The following is a 15,920-nucleotide window of genomic DNA, read 5'->3' as shown; positions in this document are numbered from 1 at the left end:
ATGGTCTGAAGATAGTGTTCATCAGATCCATAAAAGCAGCTGGAGCATTAGTTAACCCGAATGGCATGACTAGGAATTCATAATGGCCATATCGGGTTACAAGGCGCTTTAGGAATACTCTGCTCTTGTACTTTCAGCTGATAATAACCTGATCTCAGGTCAATTTTGGAGAACACAGCTGCACCCCTCAACTGATCAAACAAGTCATCAATACGGGGCAATGGATATCTGTTCTTTATTGTCACCTTATTCAACTACCGATAGTCAATGCATAACCGGAGAGTGTCATCTTTCTTCTTTACAAACAATACTGGCGCTCCCCAAGGTGACACACTCGGGCGGATAAAGCCCTTGTCAAGCAATTCTTGCAATTGTACTTTCAACTCTTTTAATTCTGCAGGTGCCATTCTATATGGCATTATGGAAATTGGGTCCACACCAGGCATAACATCAATTTCAAACTGCACCTCTCTTTCTGGAGGTAATCCTGGCAATTCATCAGGAAACACATCCGGAAAATCACATACAGTAGGGATGTCCCTCAGTGCTGGACTCCCCACTTGGGTGTCTATCACATGTGCCAAGTATGCTTCACACCCCTTTTTGATCATTTTTTTAGCTAGTGCAGCCGAAATGATGTTTGATGGCAGTAAATGCCTCTCCCCATGTATTACCACATCACTGTATAAAGGGAGACCAAAAGTGGATTTTGATCTCTGATCAATCATGGCATGATGCTTGGCTAACCAATCCATGCCCAAGATGATATCATACTCTCTGAAGGGCATTTCAATCAAGTCTGACGGGAAAACATGTCCTTAGATCACCAAAGGACAGTCTCTATAAATTTTGTTGACCCGGACCTCTTGTCCTAATGGACTAGTTACTAAGCACTTCAAAACCCATTTGCACACATGGAACAACAAGTGAACTAACTATGCTAGCACTAACATATGAATGGGTTGAACCTGGATCAAACAATACAAATACTTCTTGATCAGAGATAGAGAATGTACCAGCTACCACATTAGAAGTCTCAGCCTCTTCTCGCTGTCTCATTGTGTAGATTCTGGTTGAAGCACTTTCTTGTCCTGACTGACCAACTGTGCCCTGACTGCCTGAAGTAGTGCCTCTACCTCTACCTCTTCCTCTGCCAACTGACTGTGAACCTCTGAGAGCAGGACTCTGAATAGATCCCTCGGCAGTAGTAGGAGCTGGACTATATCTCGGAGCACTAGTACAGTCTTTAGCTATATGGCCCTTGCCTCCGCAGTTAAAGCAGGCTCCAGTGGCCCAGTAGCACTCCCCCCCATGAATCTTGCCACAAGTCTCATAGGGGCGGGCAGAATATGAACCCTCAGCAGTGCGACTGCACCTAGGGGTCTGTCCGGAGAATCGGCCCCTACTGAATCTTCCACCTCGACCCCTGCTGGGTCCACTAAACTTCTTTCTCTTTCCAGAGGTAGCACCAGAACTTTGTTCAACTGATTTTTCCCCCTTGTCTTTTTCTGATTTCTCAGCTTTTTCTGATTTTTCTTTCCTTGGGGTTGCTTCTGATTCAATTCTCTCCAGTTCAAGTGCTTGCGACATAAGCTCTGAGAAGTTGCTGTGTCGAAATCCCACAACTTGCATCCTTATGCTGGGCTTCAAACCCGTCTCAAATCTCTTGCATCTTGCCTTGCTGGTAGTAAGGAGGCTTCCCGTATAGTGACTCAGGTGGGAGAACTCCCTTTCATACTCTGGCACTGAACGATTTCCTTGTTTTAAGCTAAAAAATTCTTGCAGTTTTTTATCAACATATGCATCTGGGATGTATTTCTGTCTAAACTCTCTGATGAAGTCCTCCCAGGTCAGCACTGGTGGTTCAACCAAGCTGTGGGGGATGGTCTTCCACCAATCATACGCATCCCCTTGCAGTAGAGACACGGAATACTCAAACTTCAGCTCATCTTGGCAGTGCAGTTTCTTAAACACTCTGTCCATTCTTTCAAGCCATTGCTCTGCCTCTAAAGGGTCCACTGTACCCTTAAATTCTGCAGCCCCATACTTCAGTAGTTTATCATATTGTCTGGCTGGAGGCAGTGGTTGTGCCACAGGTGGTTGGGGTGGAGCTTGAACAGGCATACCCCCAGCCATTTGCTGAAACATCGCAGCCATCTGCTGTGCGAATTGTGCAGGGAACTGCGGCATTTGTGGGGCTGGTGTTGCTGACCCACTAACATTCGGTAAAGCTGGGGCTTCCCCTTGTGCCTCAGCTTCAACAGACTGCTCAACTGAGCGATCCCCTTCTTCCATTTCAATCTGAAGTTAGGGTATCTCCTGAACAAATAATAGATGGAGATTTCCCCCCGTTAGTTCATATTCATGATGTAATGCACTGTATGTAACAATTATGGACATTGAGCAGTTGTACTTAACAAGGAAAAACACAAATTCACAAGTTAAAACATACTTCAAAAACCAGGCTCTGATACCACTAAAACATGTCACACCTTACCCCTCTGTAAGGCTTAACATGATCCCGTAGACTACTTAATGAACTACCGAACTTCATTTACGGATAACTCACTAAGCACCTTACAAGGGATTTTAAAACAATTTCTTACTTTTGGTAAGTGGTGAGCATTTCTAATAAGTATTTAAAACATGTACTTCAGTAAAAAGCTAGTTGGAAATTTTGGCCCATTTTATTTTTCCGCAAATTTTATAAAAATTTTGACAGAGTTTCCTCTGTATTTTGAGAAAACCGTTCTTCAAATACCTATAAAAAGCACTTCTAAAAATTTTCTCAACCACAACTTCAATTTCACAATCAAACTCTATCAATTTCAACAATTCCACAGTCATTTCATTTGAGACAAAACAATTTATATACATCCTTACAAAATTCACATCAAAAGAAATACAAACAAAATTTTATTACAAACTTCATACAAATTTTGTACAAGCTGCTCAAGACCCATTTACATGTCCATACCTTTATATGCAATACATACATCAAAATAAATATTTACAGGCAAGGTATAAATTATACCCGAAGACTTCAAGATGATAGCTCCTCACACCTCAAAGACTCGATCTGCTCTTCTAGTCTCAGATCTCACAAAGAATCGAAGCTATCGCTGAGTACTAGGACTTAGTGGTACACAACATACTAAAATAATCTTTATGTAAAAATAAAATCACATTTATTAAAAAATTTGACTAAACATGAGCATTAAACACAAAACATGAATTATGAGATTTTAATGCAAACCAAGTTCATTTCAAAGTATCAAAACACATTTCATAAAACCTACAGTTAGATCATGCCATTCGAAAAAAATAGAATCTCAATAGCCAGAGGCTAAAGAGAAATCATATCACAAGGCTAGCTAGCTCAAATATATGGATATCCATTCACATCCTCTTCTACTGGCACACCTCAACACTTCTCCAGAGAAGGAATCAAAATTCGAAACTAATTACCCCCACTAGTCGTGCTAGTGAGGTGTTCAAATATATGGTCATGACACTGTGGTTTCAAAACTTATCTTAACAATTTGCTAAACATTGCTATTTCAAATATACACAATAACTTTCGCAGTTTAATCAAAACATCATAAATAATGTCACAAATAAAGTTTCAACAATTCCAAATCACAAGTAAAATACATATTTCGTTCACTTTATCAATGAATTTTAAAGCATGAAGATGTTGTGCACAAACCTCAAATGAGTCGCCTTTTGGCCTTAACGCGACTCCTTGGGTTCTGTCCCGGTATTCTTTTCCACTGAAACACACAATTTTATAGTGTTTCAGTACCATAATTTAACATAAATCCAAAAATAAATTTAACTTCACTTATACCTAGCTCTAACATGCTAATTTCAACGTTCTTGAAATTTTGTCTTTCGGGTTACTATTCATTGCACTATTCAAGTCAAATAGTTGACTTTCTAAGGCTTAATAGGTATGGGAACTCCAACTTCACCCACATACCACATTTTGGTCATTAAACTTGTTGGTTTTGGTCGTTTTCTCAAAGCTTAGGTCATTTTGGCAAAATTGCCAATTTTCGGTTTTGGAGTTCTAAGTTTCACTATTCCATTGGTCAATCTACTGTTGGAATTTGATAAAACTTCCTTCATAGAAAATGTTCCTTATTGTCTTAAGTGTATTCTCATTTTTGAATCACCTCAATCGTAGTTTTGTAGCTCAAGTTATGGCCAAAATAAAAATACTGTTCACATGCACTGTTCATGTTGAGATTTTGGGTTCTGGCAGATTTTGATTCAACTTTGGTCAGTAATTTGATTAAGTTAAGCTCATAATTTGGTCTAAATTTCTTCATATGAAATGTTCTACTATGTCTTAGGTTTCCATCGGTTCAAGAATCGCCTAAATCGGAGTTTTTTAGAGAGAGTTATAACCCTTCAAACATTACTGCTCAATAGAAATTCTGCAGAGTTGCAGGTTTGGTAACTAAACTTTGCTCAATAATTTGAATCGGTTAATGGCATAATTTGGGGTAGTGTTCTTCATAACAGTTTTAGATCTATACCTTATCTAATTGCTGGTAAAATTTCAGGTCAATTTGACATTTTTAGCTCGAGTTATGACCAAATGAACAGTTACTATTCATTTGGTCAGTTTGGTGCAGTGGCAGCCTGCTCTCATTTCACTTTGGTCAATTTGTTCACCCAGTTTTGGTCAGTTTTTGGGCATGGTTCCTTAATGAAAATTGTGCTCTTTTATGTCTATTTTCATCCCCAATTTGTGGCATATCAATTGGACTTGTAAAATTTGAGTTTTAGTCCTTCAAAGTGGATTTGGTCATGCTGCCAACAGCATGACCATTGGACCTACGAATTTGGTTTTCATTCCAACAATTCCCACACATCTCTTTTAGTCATTATTGACCATTTTTCAGTCCACAATTGGTCAAAGATATCATTTATGCATTTCTCCAAAATTTGCCTCAAACCCTAGGCCTCCAAACCCTAATTCACTTAATTATTGTAATTAATCACACTTAATGGTTTTAATGCTAATCATTCAACACCAATAAGCTCACATACACCTTTAAATTCACCAAGTTCATGCATACACATCCTCAAACCCTAGTTGACTAAAATTTAGGTTTGGTCCTTCAACAATTTATTTCATTTCATTTTTCTACAATTTCTAGTGTAATTCAACTACTTAATTATGAATTTAAACATAATATTAAAAGCTAACCATTAACCTCTTTTGTTGAATTTCTCCCTCTTCAAATCTTCTTTCTTTCCTCCTCTTTTTGTTGTCAAGATGCTTGTCAAAGTCCAAGAACAAGACTTACTTAAAGGAGTTAGGGAGTTTATAAAATAAAATCAAGCTTTTGAAAGCTTGAGATGGGTGTTAATGGTGGAAAGGGAAATGAGAGAAATGAGGGAGAAGGAGTGACGGGAATGAAGTAATCAAATTTTTTTTTTTCTTTTCTTTTATCTATTTTGCTTATGGAAGACCACAAAAACTTAATTTAATAAATATTTAATTAATTTCTTTTATGGCATCATGCATGATTTTCTCTAATTATTTGACTGGCTTAACAGTTCTTTTTCGTGATTTTCTCTTTTCCACTGTGTCCATAAGGGTCTTAAGGATCGCAGCGTCACTTTTTATGGTTCGAAATTTGAGTTTAAGAGGAGTTCACTCATCGCTATGACTCTCGGCTCGTTTAACTTCTTATGTTCTGTTTTTCTTATTTATAGTTAACTAATTAAACATTAATAGTTATTTGTGTTTATGGCTTCTCAAGTTGTCTTAAGTGTGGCTCAAATCTCCTTAATTGTCCGGACCGACATCGGTCACCGGAATAGTGAAATCTACCATGCTATGCAAACGGGGGTGTTACAACCACCAACATTTTTCAACAATTTCTCAAATCAATTCAGTATCTCAAAATTCACATTTATCTCATATCACACACAATTCAATGAGAAATACTCATATTTATTTCTGAACACAGCTCATGGGTAATTACAGCAAAAATATGATTACATGAGTTTATAATATACATAATAAAAGTTTACAAATACAAAAGACTTAGGTAGCCCAATGTGTCACACCCTACGCCTCTGTAAGGCATAACATGATCCCGTAGTATACCTAATGAATTACCAACTCCGTCTACTGATAACCCATTAAATACACTACAAGGGATTTTAAAAAACTTTTCTTACTTCTTTTACAGTGGTGAGCACTATTTACAGGTGTTAAAAACCTTTTTGATCTGAAGTGATAGAACTAACACATTTAAATTATTTGGAATTTCTGTAAAAATTTTGGCAGAGTGCCATCTGTATTTTGGATAAAACAGTTCTTCAGAAAACCTGTAAAAAAAAAACACTTCAATATTTTTTCCAAATATCAACTCCAACAAAATTCAACACAATATTTTTCTCAACTCAATCCACAACAATTTTTCAGTATTTTCAAAGGATGAGATAGAAGAACTATAATACAAATTTTACAAGTCAAGATAACTCATAATTTACTTTACAACTTCAATGTACAATTTTAATTTACAACTGCTCAAATAATTTACATACATATTATTACATGCATACATCAAAACCTATGTACATGGGTATACCTATGATATACCTGGAGCTGATCTGAATATGTCTTCAAAGAAACTTAATCACTGCTCTATGCTCTTCTTACCTGCGACAGCATACAAAGCTATCGTTGAGTGGTGAACTCAGTGGTGCACAACTATAATTTAAAACATAGTTCAATATACATTGACAAAATTTACAGTAAATAATTTGGAAATCTGAATACTCATCAAATTCCACAACTCAAAATATTCATTGCCAATAATGTAAATCATTTGTATAAATGACTTTGATCACAAAATTCAATTTATCAAATCATGACTATCCATTTAAATAATTCTAACGAAATCAATTATACATAAACCATAATTGAAATCAAAATTCCTTACCATTCAAAAGCCATTCTGTATCTCAAAAATCATTATGTATTTCAAAAATCATACTGTATCTCAAAACTCATTCTTTATCTCAAAAATCATTCTTTATCTCACTAACCATGCAAGACTAATCTGAAAGGGCCATATTCGATGTGATTCTAACTCCCTATGGTCGGGGAGTTCGAATCAGATTCTAACTCCCTATGGTCGGGGAGGTCGAATCATCGTGCACAGTACCATCACAATAATGAATCTTCCGCAAGGGCCATAACGATAAAATAAACTTAGATCTAACCTCAAATCAGAGGAAAATCTAAGCCTGTGCACGTACCATGGTAATCAAAACACAACTAACTCCATTGTCTTCTCAACAAATGAGAGAGACGGGTAATAACCTAGTCAAGCATCTATAGTGAGATATAAAACAATATTACAATCCATTTAGTGAGCATAAATCACAATATAATTCGATTCAAAGTCAATTCTAATATCCAATAATTTTTATGCTCATCAAAATTCAAATCATAAATTTGCATTTTTCCATGAAAATTACCTTCATAATTCAAAACATGTTCTATCACAATTTTCCAAAACAATAATTTGTTCAATCCATAACAATGCTTAATACTTATGGAAATACCATTTCACAAAGCTGAATTCATACATACTATAACAATTTTCAATAATCATTGAATTAAATCCAATGCTTGTTAAACATAATACATAAGAAAAATATGTCATTTAATCATATGAAATATTCAAAGTAAAATCAGTTAAAAACTAGTTGTGCACAAACCTCTGATAATTGTCTCCTGTCGGACTCGGTGTTTCCTTCCCTTTTCCTGAGTCTTTGGTAACTGAGAAACACAATTTGAAGTGTTTCAGTACTAAATTAAACTGTTTCTAACGATAATGTTCGATAAGTAATTCACTGAAGGCTATTATTTGCTCAATTACCTAATATACCGACCCTCGATGCGTTTAAGGTAAATTAGGTTTTGGTGTCCTTAATATGTCACATTCGATAGGGTTTTAGGGTTGGTACATTTTACCAAACTCATTTCCTTGTTTAGTGCATTTTCTTGCAATTTGCTGGATTCTGGGATACTAGTTTGACCTAACCGGACGACCTAGTTCCCTCGGTTTTCGGGTTTCGGTCAAAACTACAAACTTGTAGATCTATGTCTTATTGCACGCGGGGCAAAATTTTAGGTCAATCCGAGTTAAGTAGACCAAGTTATGGTCATTACACTATTGCTGGTCAAATGGCATCAAATTAGGTCAATTTTAGGTCAATTTGGTCAACTTTGGTTCAGCCAGTTTTTGGACCTGAACTTGTGCAAGCTTTTTGACTTGCTTATGGTCATTTCTGGGCTTTGGTGTCTTCATAAGACTTGTAGGTATGGGTCTTAACTATTCATGTTAAAATTTCAGGTCAATTGGACCTGTTTTGAGTGAGTTATGGCCTAAACACTCACTGCTGCCCAATTGGTCATTTTTCAGGTCTTAATTGCACCTAATCCGAATTGGTCATTTTCTTAGGTCACCTTGCAAGCAGAATTTTGGTATGTTTTCTCAACGAAAGTTGGCACATTTTGTGCCTAGTTCCACCTCCAATTGGTCTCATACCAATTGAGGTTACACATTTAAACTTATTGGCTAAAATGTACACTGCCCTTGGTTACTTTGCTTAACACACATCAATTACACACATTTACCTTGCAATATGTTTACTTCCCTACCAAATCTGTTTTGGTACATTACCAAAACCACATCCCACTTTACATTATCCTCACTTTGGGCAGATTACAATTATCTTCAATACACCAATTAAAGTTCACATTTACAAAGTCTAAATACAATCACATACACACCTAAACATCACTAATTCTCACATACACTTTACAAAATAATTTCATACACATATCCATCAATCCTTCTATGTCAACATTCTGCCAACACTTCCATGAATACATACATTAATTCAAGTGTCCCCAAGCTGCCGAAATTGTCCTTCAACACCAAGTGTCCTACAATTCATTAAATCCCATTCCAAGTGCAAAAATCACCTTATACATGTGAAGTAATTCACTAGGTTATTAAATCATCACAACCAACATAATTCTCATCAATTATATGTACAAATACTTCATTAATACATGATTACATGGCTGCCCAAAAATAGATATCTCAATACTCTTCAAACTTAAAAATTTCCTTCACAAAACCAACACCCATAACATGTACACAAAACTTAACAAAGCTATCTTCAAAAATACTAACTTACCTTATGGTTGAAGCTTGTTAAACCTTGCTTAAACTTCTCAAATTTGGTATCAAACTCTTCCTTGTGATGAGTAGACAAACTTTCATGAAGCCACTTAAGGGATTGGAGTTGAAAATGGGGAGGTTAAGTGAGCTTGCATGAAACGCCCATGGAGTTTTCTCTCACCTTCATTCATGGCAACTTTGGTACAATGGAGAAGATGAAATTTTCTGAGGGTGTAATGGATGTAGACCTGCCCCACTATGTGTTTAATTAATCCTTTAATGGTCCACTAACTCCAAATAATCATATAATAAGCCAATTGTGCATTTATTCCACATTAACCCATGATTTTAGCTATTTACTTTAGGTACCACTAAACTAATTTTTCATTTTATTTTCTAAGTGTAATATTATTTATTTTTAATGGACATTTAGGTCAAAAGACACTTCGGGATGTCAAATGACCATAATGCCCCTGTTCGGGTTGCATTCCTGATTTTTCGGTAACACCGGGTTTTGTCCGTTTTTCGATTTCTCACTTTTCTTTGTACTAATTATTTAATTTTTCTTTGATCTTTCTAATGATATTTATTCTTCAATAAGGGTCTATTTAAGTTCTAAAAATATTTTCCAGGGTTCCCATGATCCGAGCTAGTCAACGGTCCACGCCGTGACTTCGGTCTGATTACCATCGCTAGGTTTCCCGGCTCGCTTAACTTGATCACATTTCTTTGCTATTATTTTTCCTTTGTTTTTCTTGTATTTTTTTTTCTTGTATTTCATTATTTTATGTCTCCTCACTCATATTGAAGTGTAGTTCTAGGCATCCTAGCGGTCCGGACAACACTGGTCACCGGAACAGTAGAACGCACTACCGAACTTAGGGGTGTTACACAATGTCCTACCAATGCACTGCAATTGTGAGGTGACTTTGAACTCTGAGTGCAGATCCGAAAACTCACCCTATATGAGGTCTGCTAGACTCCCCAGCTATGTCTCCAGTACCTGCGCGTGGCAAAAGCGACGCTCTAAGCAATTCTTCTTAATGGTGACAATATAAAATAAAATAAAATAAAATAAAATAAAAACATGTATGCAGAATGTATGTTTACATTTTTTTGGGTAGACTTAATTTCAAATATTTATTGCAATATTATTCAATTAAAGTTTGGTAAGATTTATTAATATTGCCCGAGTAACATATACTAGTTGATTGGACTGGATAAACAGGTAAACTAGTATTGGATACTAAGTACCTCGGACTATCGCACCATCGGTCACATTGTGTCTCCCGGTGTGCAACAAAACAGCTAATAAGCTGTAATAATTATCGGGGATTAAACCCGAGTATAACAACTCAATATCATAGCCAAAGGCTATTATGTCACAGAATGGCATGGAAAGCCATGAAATACAGAATGGCATGAAGCCATATGCAGTACTGCTAATAGAACCCTATTGGCATGCTAACCTATCCAAACCAATCACATTAGGCCTACTAGGGCATTTAACACTTTTCATTTATGTAATTCTTTGAAATTGAATTTTTATGATTACTATTCATTTCATTGGTCAACCAAAATGTTGACTTTTGCATTGGCAATAGGTAAATTAGTTTAAATATGATCAACATACCACATTTTGCATTTTAAACTTGTTGGTATTGGTTGCCAATACCATCTCTAAGCTTAATGTGAATTGGACAGAATTTTCAGTTTTTAAGCTTTGGGCTTACTGTTCCATTAGTCACTCTTGCAGTGGGAATTTGGAAAAATGATCAACATGAAAGTTGTTTCTTATTTTGTGTAGTTGAATTTTATTTTTTGAATCACTCCATTTGGAGTTTTTTAGCTCAAGTTATGGCCTAAACACCATAACTGGCCGGACTGGACAGATTCCAAAATTCTGGGCAAAACTGGTTCTGCCAGATTTGGTAACCTAAGTTTGGTTGGCAATTTGATTAGGTTATGGTCATAATTTGGGTCAGGTTTCTTCATGAAAGTTGTTGGTCTATATCTCAGCTTATTTATGGTAAAAGTTTAGGTCAATTGGACCTTTCTACATTGAGTTATGGCCAAATGACCAAATACTATTTATCTAGTCATTTTGCCCAGGCAGATTGCAGGTCACCCGGATTAGGGAAAACTTTTGGTCAACTTGGTTTGGTTTTCTGAGCATGGTTTCTTCACCAAAGTTGTGCCATTATGTGTCTAGTTTCATGTCCAATTGGCCTTGCACCAATTGTACCTCTATAATTCATGTTATTGCTGCCCAAACCTGCTGGACTCGTGTCTAATTCTGCAGGTCACCAAGGGCAGCCACACTAATCTCAATTCCCACTACACAAACCACTTCATTTCTTATTTACACATCACTAAATGGTCACTAATTGACCATTAAAATTCACTTTCACCATTACATGTTCAAAGTCTTCATTTTATACTCAAACCCTAACCCTATCATCTCCAATCTTGCATTTAACTAGCATTTCATCATTTTACTTGAGAGACTATTGTTAAGGCAGCCCTATTACCATTTTAGCTCCATGAAAATCATCAAAACCTTACCACATCCATGGCTGCCAAAATTATAGGATGGGCATACACATGATATTTATTAAATTTCTTTGCACTTTTACACTCAATCATGCTCCTTCAACATGAATTTAAAGAGAAAATCTAATTTAAGTCACTAACCTCTAAGGGAGTGAATTTCCCACTTGATCAAATTCTTGTTTTCCTCTTCTTTTTTTTGCTCCCAAAAGCTTCACTAGGATGTAAGAACAAATTTTTAGGTTGCTAGGTTAGGGTTTTGTTGGGTAGAAGTTTGTAAAATCAAGCTTTGAAAAAACTTGAAAATAGTGGTTATGGAGAAGGTTCACGCAAGGAAGAAGAAAGGGAGAGAAAGATCTAATTTTTTTTTTGTTCATTTTCAGCCCATTTTGTCTTTTTAAACACATTTATGACATGTGTCAACACTTGATTGGGTGGGAGACTTTTAATGACATCATTATGATGTCATAATTCTAATTTCTTTCATTTTTTTCACTCTTTTCTTGTCTATTTAATTTCAATTAAAATTTTAACAAAATTTATTCATATTTTATGTTATATAAATTATTTATTTAATTGGACAAGTTGGCCAAAAATCATCTCTGAAGACAAAATGACCAAAATGCCCTCCGTTTGGCTTAACGGGCCAAAATTGTCTGTACCGATTGAAAATTTTTTCTAAGTATTTTCTTGGCATTCTAGTGCCATAAGAACCTCAATAACCCTTCTCTGGAGTCCCAAAAATTATTTTATAATTTTTCCTCTGGGTCTAGGCTTCTTAGTTGCGAGAACTGTAACTTCTCACTAGGTTACCCATCGCTAGGGCACCGGCTCATTTAACTTGGTTGTATTTTATTTCTAAAATTTTTGCTAAATTTTTCTTATTAATATTTGAGTTAATTATGGTTCCTCACTTTAGTTTAAATATTTTTCTGGACATTCTAGCTGTCCGGACCAATACTGGTCATTGGAATAGTAAACTATATGGACTAGCTAAAGTGATGATGTTACAGATAGATTATTTGGAGTGTATTGTAAGTTATTAGTGACAATTTGAAGTATTAACTAATTGTTTGCAAGTATATATTGTTGACCTTGATTTTGTGAATTAGGGTTCTATATTGATTAATGAGGACTTGAGTATACTATTGGGAATTGACCAATTTGAGACTTGATGAATGAGATTAGAAGTGCCATGAATTCAGAATCGTAGTTTTGGGAGGAGGAGGAATGATAATTGGTAGTTTTATTTCATGTGCAGGTTGTATTGTCTTGAAAATAGTAGATAAATTGACAATAAATAAAAATGTGTGATCCCAATTGGTATGAGGCCAATTGGAGGTAAAATTAGACTTGTAATGGACCAATTTTCATGTAGAAGTTACGTCAAAATTCTGCCTAGAAATGACCTAAAGAAATGAGCAAATCCGGATTGCTATTAGTGAACCCAGAATTTTTGACCATATGAACAGTAGTCACTCATGTGACCATAACTCACACAAAGTAGGTCCAAATGACCTAAAATTTACACCATGGAAAGTTTAGAAATAGAGCTACAACTTTGGTGAAGATCACAGAACCCAGAAATGTCATTTACTAAGTCAAATTGCTTGCACAGATTGAGGTAACAAAACTGTCTAGAACCATTGCAACCCAGAATTTGACCATTTGAATAGTAGTGACTCATGTGACCATAACTCACACAAAACAGGCCAAATGACCTGAAATTTATACCATGAAAAGATTAGACATAGAGCTACAACTTTGGTAAAGATCACAGAACCAAGAAATGTCATTTGCTAAGTCAAATTGCTTGCACAATTTGAGGTAACAAAAATGTCCAGAACTATTACAACCCAGAATTTGACCATTCGAACAGTAGTCACTCATGTGACCATAACTCACACAAAACAGGTCCAATGACCTGAAATTTATACCATGGTAAGTTTAGACATAGAGCTACAACTTTGGTGAAGATCATAGAACCCAGAAATGTCATTTACTAAGTCAAATTGCTTGCATAAGTTGGGGTAACAAAACTGTCCAGAACCATTGCAACCCAGAATTTGACCATTTGATTAGTAGTCACTCATGTGACCATAACTCACACAAAACAGGTCCAATGACCTGAAATTTATACCATGGAAAGTTTAGACATAGAGCTACAACTTTGGTGAAGATCATAGAACCCAGAAATGTCATTTAATAAGTCAAATTGCTTGCATAAGTTGAGGTAACAAAACTGTCCAGAACCATTGCAACCCATAATTTGACCATTTGATTAGTAGTCACTCATGTGACCATAACTCACACAAAACAGGTCCAAATGACCTGAAATTCATACCATGAAAAGCTTAGACATACAGCTACAACTTTGGTGAAGATCGCAGAACCCAAAAATGTCATTTACTAAGTCAAATTGCTTGCACAAGTAGAGGTAACAAAACTGTCCAGAACCATTGCAACCCAGAATTTGACCATTTGAATAGTAGTCACTCATGTGACCATAACTCATACAAAACAAGTCGAAATGACCTGAAATTTATACCATGGAAATTGTAGACATAGAGCTACAACTTTAGTGAAGATCACAGAACCTAGAATGTCATTTACTAAGTCAAATTGCTTGCATAAGTTGAGGTAACAAAACTGTCCAGAACCATTGCAACCCAGAATTTGACCATTTAAATAGTAGTCACTCATATGACCATAACTCATACAAAACAGGTCCAAATGATCTGAAATTTATACCATGAAAAGCTTAGACATAGAGATACAACTTTGGTGAAGATCACAAAACCCAAAAATGTCATTTACTAAGTCAAATTGCTTGCACAAGTTTAGGTAACAAAACTGTCCAGAACCATTGCAACCCAGAATTTGACCATTTGAACAGTAGTCAATCATGTGACCATAACTCATACTAAACAGGTCCAAATGACCTGAAATTTATACCATGGAAAGCTTAGATATAGGGATACAATTCATATGAAGACACCAAAGCCCAAAAATGATTAGAACTAAGTCAAATTGCTTGCCCAAGTTAGGGTACCAAAACTGCAAGAACTGAATTTGACCTAAAATTGATCAAATTTTGCACTAAAGATGCAATCTGTCCAGTTTTAGTAAATTGACCATATCTTCGTCTATACAACTCAGAATGACTTGAAATTTGTGCCAAAAGTTCAATAAGACATAGAGCTACAAGTTTTCTTCTTTGACCAGAAGCTAAAAACCAAGAGAAATAGGACATTAAGCTAGACTAATCTAGCACACTAAAACTGAAAATTTGACATTAATATACAATGAAGCCTTGAAGTAATTTGGCAATAAATGCCAACTTGTGAGAATTGTAAATTGCACTATATTGGTAGCATATTGAAATGCAAATTGTGGCATGTTGATACTAGAATCAACTTATCCATGATGTATAAAAAGGTCAACATTTTCATTGACCAGAGAATTGTATAATGACCAGTAAACCCTGAAAATAAAGAAATAAATATTTAATCTTGTAATATGCCCTAGTTTGCCTAGTTGACTAGTTTGGATAGGTTGGCATGCCAATAGGATTCTGACAGCTGTTCTGTAAATGGCTTTATGCCATATTGTGTTTTATGGCTTATTATGCCAAACTGTGATTTTAATAGCCTATGGCTATATGGATTATGTTATTATACTTGGCTTATTGCCTTACTGATTGATTATATGGCTTTTAGCCACACTGTTTACACACCGGGAAATACTTTGTGACCGATGGTGTGACGGCCCGAGGTACTAGATACCCAGTGCTAGTATATCCGTTTATCCAGTTTGGTCAGTGTATAAGCTACACGGGCAGTCAATTAAAATATTATTCAATTCAGATAGTTAAGTTAAGTAAAATGAAATTTCAGTACATTAAGTTAAGTATTGAATGAAATGAGTAAAAGAGATTTACCATTAAGTTAAGTATAGAATGAAATGAGTAAAAGAGATTAGCAATAGAAATATAACAAAAATACAATTTGCAGAACCATAGAGACTTAAAGTACAATATAGTTAGAATAATTTGTATATTGAGTATATTTACTGAAAGGTTATAACTTAGTACTTCCAAAGAAGATCAAACTAGTTTATAAGATAGCTGATACTAGAAAT

This window comes from Hevea brasiliensis, chromosome 16 (genome assembly GCF_030052815.1).
Source record: "Hevea brasiliensis isolate MT/VB/25A 57/8 chromosome 16, ASM3005281v1, whole genome shotgun sequence".
Taxonomy (NCBI): domain Eukaryota; kingdom Viridiplantae; phylum Streptophyta; class Magnoliopsida; order Malpighiales; family Euphorbiaceae; genus Hevea; species Hevea brasiliensis.
The sequence above is the reverse complement of the archived record's forward strand: the minus strand, read 5'-3'. Positions refer to the sequence as shown.